This window comes from Electrona antarctica, assembly GCF_951216825.1.
Source record: "Electrona antarctica genome assembly, chromosome: 2".
Taxonomy (NCBI): domain Eukaryota; kingdom Metazoa; phylum Chordata; class Actinopteri; order Myctophiformes; family Myctophidae; genus Electrona; species Electrona antarctica.
In genome coordinates this window covers 62,093,496-62,099,495 of record NC_136807.1, presented here as the reverse complement: position 1 = coordinate 62,099,495, position 6,000 = coordinate 62,093,496, and positions in this window count along the sequence as shown.

Here is a 6,000-nt window from a genome sequence, read left to right as displayed (position 1 = left end):
GTGTCTAAATGCATCAAATTTGCTTTTTACAGTGTTTATGAATGTGTATATGCACAATGTATTTGATTGATGATGAATGTATTATTAATTAATGCATAATAATCCATTCATGACCGAAAACCCCCAAATCCCATAACATATATCTTTGGTGTTCTTAATGCATCAAATTTGCTTTCTAGAGTGTTTATTCATGAATGTGGATATGTACATGTATATTTGATTTCAGAACAGGGCATTTTTTTATATTAGCCCCTTCATGCAAAACAGGAAAATACCATAAAATACAATAATAATAAATTGTTATTTGGAAGTCATGTCCACCACATCCCCTTTCCTATGAATTAACTCTTTCAGGCTTATCCGTGAACATTCTACACTAAAACATCAACAGAACATTATGTGCATGACAAACCATAATACACAGGTTTTCACTCTTACTTACAGCGAGCCACACCTTTTAATTGCACAAATGTCATCTGGGGTAGATTTGTAATCTTTAGGTAGATTGGTAGGGCTCAGTGGCCTGATAGATCTCTTTTTCCATCCAAACTACTCTGGGTCCCATGCTGGTGGAAGATGCCCATCGACATTTTGCCACAAAGCTGCTTAAAAGTGGGCTCTTAACATTCTCAATTAATGATTGATGTGTTGGTGGTAGAGCAGCTACCTGTAGGTTCTTTTCTCCCAGAATAGTAGTCTAGTTTCCTCCATAGTTTCCTTAACGGAACAGGCCCTGAAGGTCCAAATGGCACTTGGAATGCCTATAGCACAAGATGAGGAGAGTGTGGAAATCAGACATGGGAGAAGACTTTGCAGTATCTCTGTCCTCCTCTTCCCTCTTCCATATCTTTCATGTCTGATTCAATCTTGGAGCAGATGTGACAACTCAGGGCCAAGGTCTTCAGGGTCTCTTGCTTCAATGTTATTCAAATATTACATCCTGCACTGTGGCCGAACCTCATGGAGGTTATATGAACTGGTTGGTCCACCGACCACTCCATCCTCCAGCAATGGGTGGTGTCACATAAAAATAACTTTGAACATGTGGAGGTAGCTTTTCAGGTAGTAGAGGCCATAACATCAGAAGATGGAGAAGTCAGTCATCTAGATCAGGGGTTCTCAACCCGTGGGTCGCGACCCCTCGGGGGGTCGCCAAATTATTTTAGGGGGTCCCCAAATTATTTTCAAAAAAAAAAAAAAAAATGATTTATTTTTTTAAAAAAAAAATCACGTTTTTTCAAAAATAGCAGACCTACAAGCTCGTAGCGCGCCACTCGGTGGCGCGCTATGAGCTTGTAGATCTGCTATTTTTCAATAGCTAAATTATAACAATGCTTAAAACACCAAAAGGGGTTCCCGCCCAAAATGGTTTAAGGTTATTGTAGCAGTCAATTTATATTGGGGGTCGGGAGGGGGCGGGGCGGGGGTCCCGAGACATTGCCAAAGCATTTCCGGGGGTCCCCGGCCAAAAACGTTGAGAACCCCTGATCTAGATGTATGACATCAGCTATTGCAATCTGACTCAAGGCTCTCATCAGTTCCTCTGCCTCTGGTCCAGCTACGATCCCACTCTGTAGCACTAGCTCAGCCATCAACTACAAGGCACGCACGCACATTCTGAAGGAACTTCTTTCCTATTAAACAAACTTGGCAAAAAAATCTGACAAAACACCAGAAAGCCCACTTTCAGCTAATAGTGAACCTACTGTAGGCCCATACTGTATAATAAAATCATCAAGGCATAGCATAGCAGGAAAAAAGTTGTAACATGTATAAATTGTGGTTGTAATCTGTAGCCTACAGCAATGAAGTGATCATATTCATAGCTGTAATGATTTACAAAATGCTACTTTATTCAGCTTTATTAATTTTGGTGGAATAATATTTGTGTTCTATAGACCTGTAGCCTAATATTTAATGGGGTTAAAGTACTCTGTCAATTCAAAACATTGAACATGACCATATGGATACATCTTTATTTTATTAAATAGTACATTGTATTGGATTTGATAGTATCGTTGCATGAAATCTCATAACTACTTTTGTGGGCAATGTTTGGTGCAAGATGCTCGATAGATGACCTGAAAGGGTTAATATGCCACCACCTGAAAAGAAATATGCTACAGTTTCACTAATACAGATTGTATAAAGCAAAGTTGATACATTTGACATGATTATTGTGCATACAATCTCAAAACATATATTTTATGGAATTTGGGGATTTTCGGGCATGAAGGGGTTAATAAGCATTAATTAATAATGCATTAATCATAAATCAAATACGTTGTGTATATCCACTTTCATAAACACTGTAGAAAGCAAATTTGATGCATTTAGACCAAATATTTTGCATGAAATGCCATAAAACTCTATTTTGGGTGTATTTTTTTGTGTTTAGGGGATTAAGGGGTTAATAACTAAAAATGCCCAAGGGATATCACCGGGCACACTCTTTAATTATTAAGAGGTGACCCCAAGCTACAGGAATCAGTTGAGAAAAAAACTTTTACTGACGAAACCACGTTCAGACCAAAATCAGCCTTCTGCTCCCGGACTGCGTGCTGCACATTGTTGCCATGGCACATGGCTGTTGCTTGCGTGTGTGCATTGTGCACGCATGTTCGTGTACATCATGTTATACTGTACTGTGCTGTACCATTGCAATTACAGGATTTTGCACTCTTTACATTATCTGGAATGCATCCTTCTAACAATACAGGTTGTACCGGTATCTTATCTAGTTTTAAACACTTTCACACCGCAGCTTATGCCTCAACTTAATCGCCCTAGGTAATTGCCAGCTCTGGCTCGGCCGGCTCTGTGCACAGCAAACATTTTGAATATTTGAATTTGGCAGTGGAACAAGGAAGACAATTAGACAAAAAGATAGAGGTCGGTCTGTCTGTCTGTCGGTCCGTCTGTCTGTCTGTCAAACTGTGCCTGCCTGTGTAGATCGATATTACATGCATGCATTACATTTTATATGACCGTCCATCCCTTTCAGTTATTTCACATTACATTTTCCTACTGTTCTTTACAATGTGTGCATGTTAATCCTTCTCTCTCTCTCTGTGTGTGTGTGTGTGTGTGTGTGTGTGTGTGTGTGTGTGTGTGTGTGTGTGTGTGTGTGTGTGTGTGTGTGTGTTGCGCGCGCGTGTGTTTCGCGCGCGCATGTGTGTGTGTGCGCACGTGTGTGTGTCAGGGCTGGACTGAGACCAAAATTCGGCCAGAGCATTTTCGCACAATTTGGCCCAGACTATGGCCCACCACAACGAGTGCGCATATACTCTTCTACTGACTTTTCAGGTCGAGGCCCACACATACTTGAAATACAAGCCCTTAACACCACCACATTTACAGTACAACATAAATGATACACAACCAACAGACAACTAATTTAACATTTGGCACAGACCGGCTTTGGGCTAACATATGCTGATTATTAGCTTATATGTTTAACTTTTATCTACACAAACAGGCAGAGTTTGAACGACATGAGACACGACAGACAGACAGACAGACAGACTTTCCCTTACCTGAGAAACATTTTCATTTCCTCATACCAGTTTAATGAGTGTGTGTTTGCGCAATGTACAGTATACCTGATGGAGCGTTTACATTCCCACAGTACACCATGAGTGCCTCTTCAATACTAGTGTTGCTGTTGCTCTGGCAAGCCCAGCATGGACTTGGATTTGATCTGTTGTTCAACTTCTTGGAAGAAGTTGAACAACATAACTTTTATGGAACTGTCCTGACCTATTACTCAAAGGACACACACGCAAATGGAACTACGACGGTAGGTACAGGTCAATTGTATAGTTATTTAAGCTAATTGTATAGTATAAGTATAGTTAAACTATTATAGTTAATTAAACTAATAAAATAACTAAAACTATGAATTATGAATTGCATAGTGACTAAATGGAAACATTTCTTTGGGCTGTTCCTGTTTATATATTCTGTCTAATAAATATTCAATCAATCAATCAATAATAAACTTTAGGTAACTGAAATAAAAACAAGGCTTTGTTAAAGCAGGAACTTTTTTTTAGGAATACAAATAATTCTGTCCTATGGTAGAGTATGTTAATACAATCTAACTGTGTGGTTGTATTCAGTCTCCCTGGTCATTGAGACATTTAGATTGTGTCAGAAGTCATTTCTCACCTAAACACAGGATCTAAAATGAATTTTGACCTGATGGTCAATATTCAATTTATCCCCTGAGCAAGCAGGCAGGCTCTATCAGCTCAATGGTAAAATGTCAGCACCCAACCAGGTTCAAGTCTGGGGTAGAAGATTAAAGTGACAAAGTGCTGCTTTAAGAACAAACTAACTGAAACTGTATTAGGTTTAACACAAAGGCTGCTTTTGTCATATAAAATCGTCATATAAATCCAAGTCAACTGCTTCTGACGGAATACTCCGTCATATAGGTTTTTTAATTGATTACGTTAGATCACTCTTCCCCCTTCATGCATCTATCTGTGGCCGCGGTATCTGCTTCCAACAGCCAGAGACAAAGGATGTTGGGGGGGGGGGGGGGGGGGGGGGGTCGGTCGGGCTGTTGTTGGGCCAGCCCCCCAGTAGCAGGGGAGGTGGTGGAGGAATGTTTATGCAATGGCGGCTGGCCGTTGAGACAGAAAGAGAGAGAGATCCGTCTCTACATTTGAGCGACTTTGAGCGAGTTTGGAGTGATTTAGTTATTATAGTAACAGTTATTAGTTAGTTCTCTATCATGTTTGAGACTGGCTCTCCACTACATATTATTCAATATGTACGGGAACTGACCCCACGGGGCAGTGGACGTGGATATCTCTTTAAGACTCATCATCTATAGCGGCCCTTCCCTGATGCCAATCAGCAGGCTATTTAAGCCCCATCCGGGCATGGCCACTTTGATTGTTTGATTTCCACGAGGGCAGACGTGATTGTGATCTCAGCAGTTTAAGACGGAAAGCAGTGGGTCACGGTGGCACAGTCAGGACAGCCTCACAGCTAGAAGGTCCTGGGTTTGATTCCCGCTGGGGACGCTGTGGGCGTGTTCCCTCCTCCGCGTCATCAGTGCCCATACCCGAGGCGGGGTTGGCGAAAGGGCCTTTCTGTGTGGAGTTTGCATGTTCTCCCCGTGTCCCCTAGGGTAGGTACCCTCACAAAAACATGCCGTAATCCTGGTCTCTAAACTACCTGGCCAGCCTGATGGAGGGGAAAGGAACTGGTCGGAATAACGTGTTCCTTCCACGCGCTACGTCCGGCCGGGGAAACTCTCCCCTGTCAGGTCAAAAGAAGCAGCTTGGACTCCTCATGCATAGAAGGAAGCATGAGGTCAGTCCGCTGCCCCCCCCCCCCCCCCCCCCCCCCCCCCCCAGGTTGGCAGAGGAAGTGTAGGATTACATTAGATAATTGACGCTGGGTGAAAAAATGGGTTACAAAATTGTGGGATAAAACAAGTAAAAAAAAAAAAGATGGAAAGCAGTGTAGGCTATTTGGCTGCGCAGCAACTGTCCCCTTACTTTATAGTTTGTAGGAAGAGAGCTGGTCTCACGGAGGCTCCTCTCGGGACGTTGTTTTGATGCTCATCCTACTACTATAGGGGGTGCAAAGCAATATGCCCGTTTATCCGTCCGACTTCTTCTACCAAATCACACATCTCTGTATGCACAAAAATGATGCATGCCACAGAAATCCATCTGCACTACATTGCATCCATGCAACTGCCATATTTACTGTACAAATATTGCTTTTGTATGACATATGGTTATTGCGCAACATTTCGCTGTGACGCAAATTACATTACAATTTCCACATTCACCAACCCCTCCCCTTTTCACTGCACACACAAACACACACACACACCCACACACACACACACACATACACACAGTGTGTTACAGTACAGTATGGTAAAGTACAGTACAGTATGGTGCAGTACAGTACAGTATGGTACAGTACAGTAAGGTACAGTACGGTACAGTACAGTATGGTACAGTATCACTG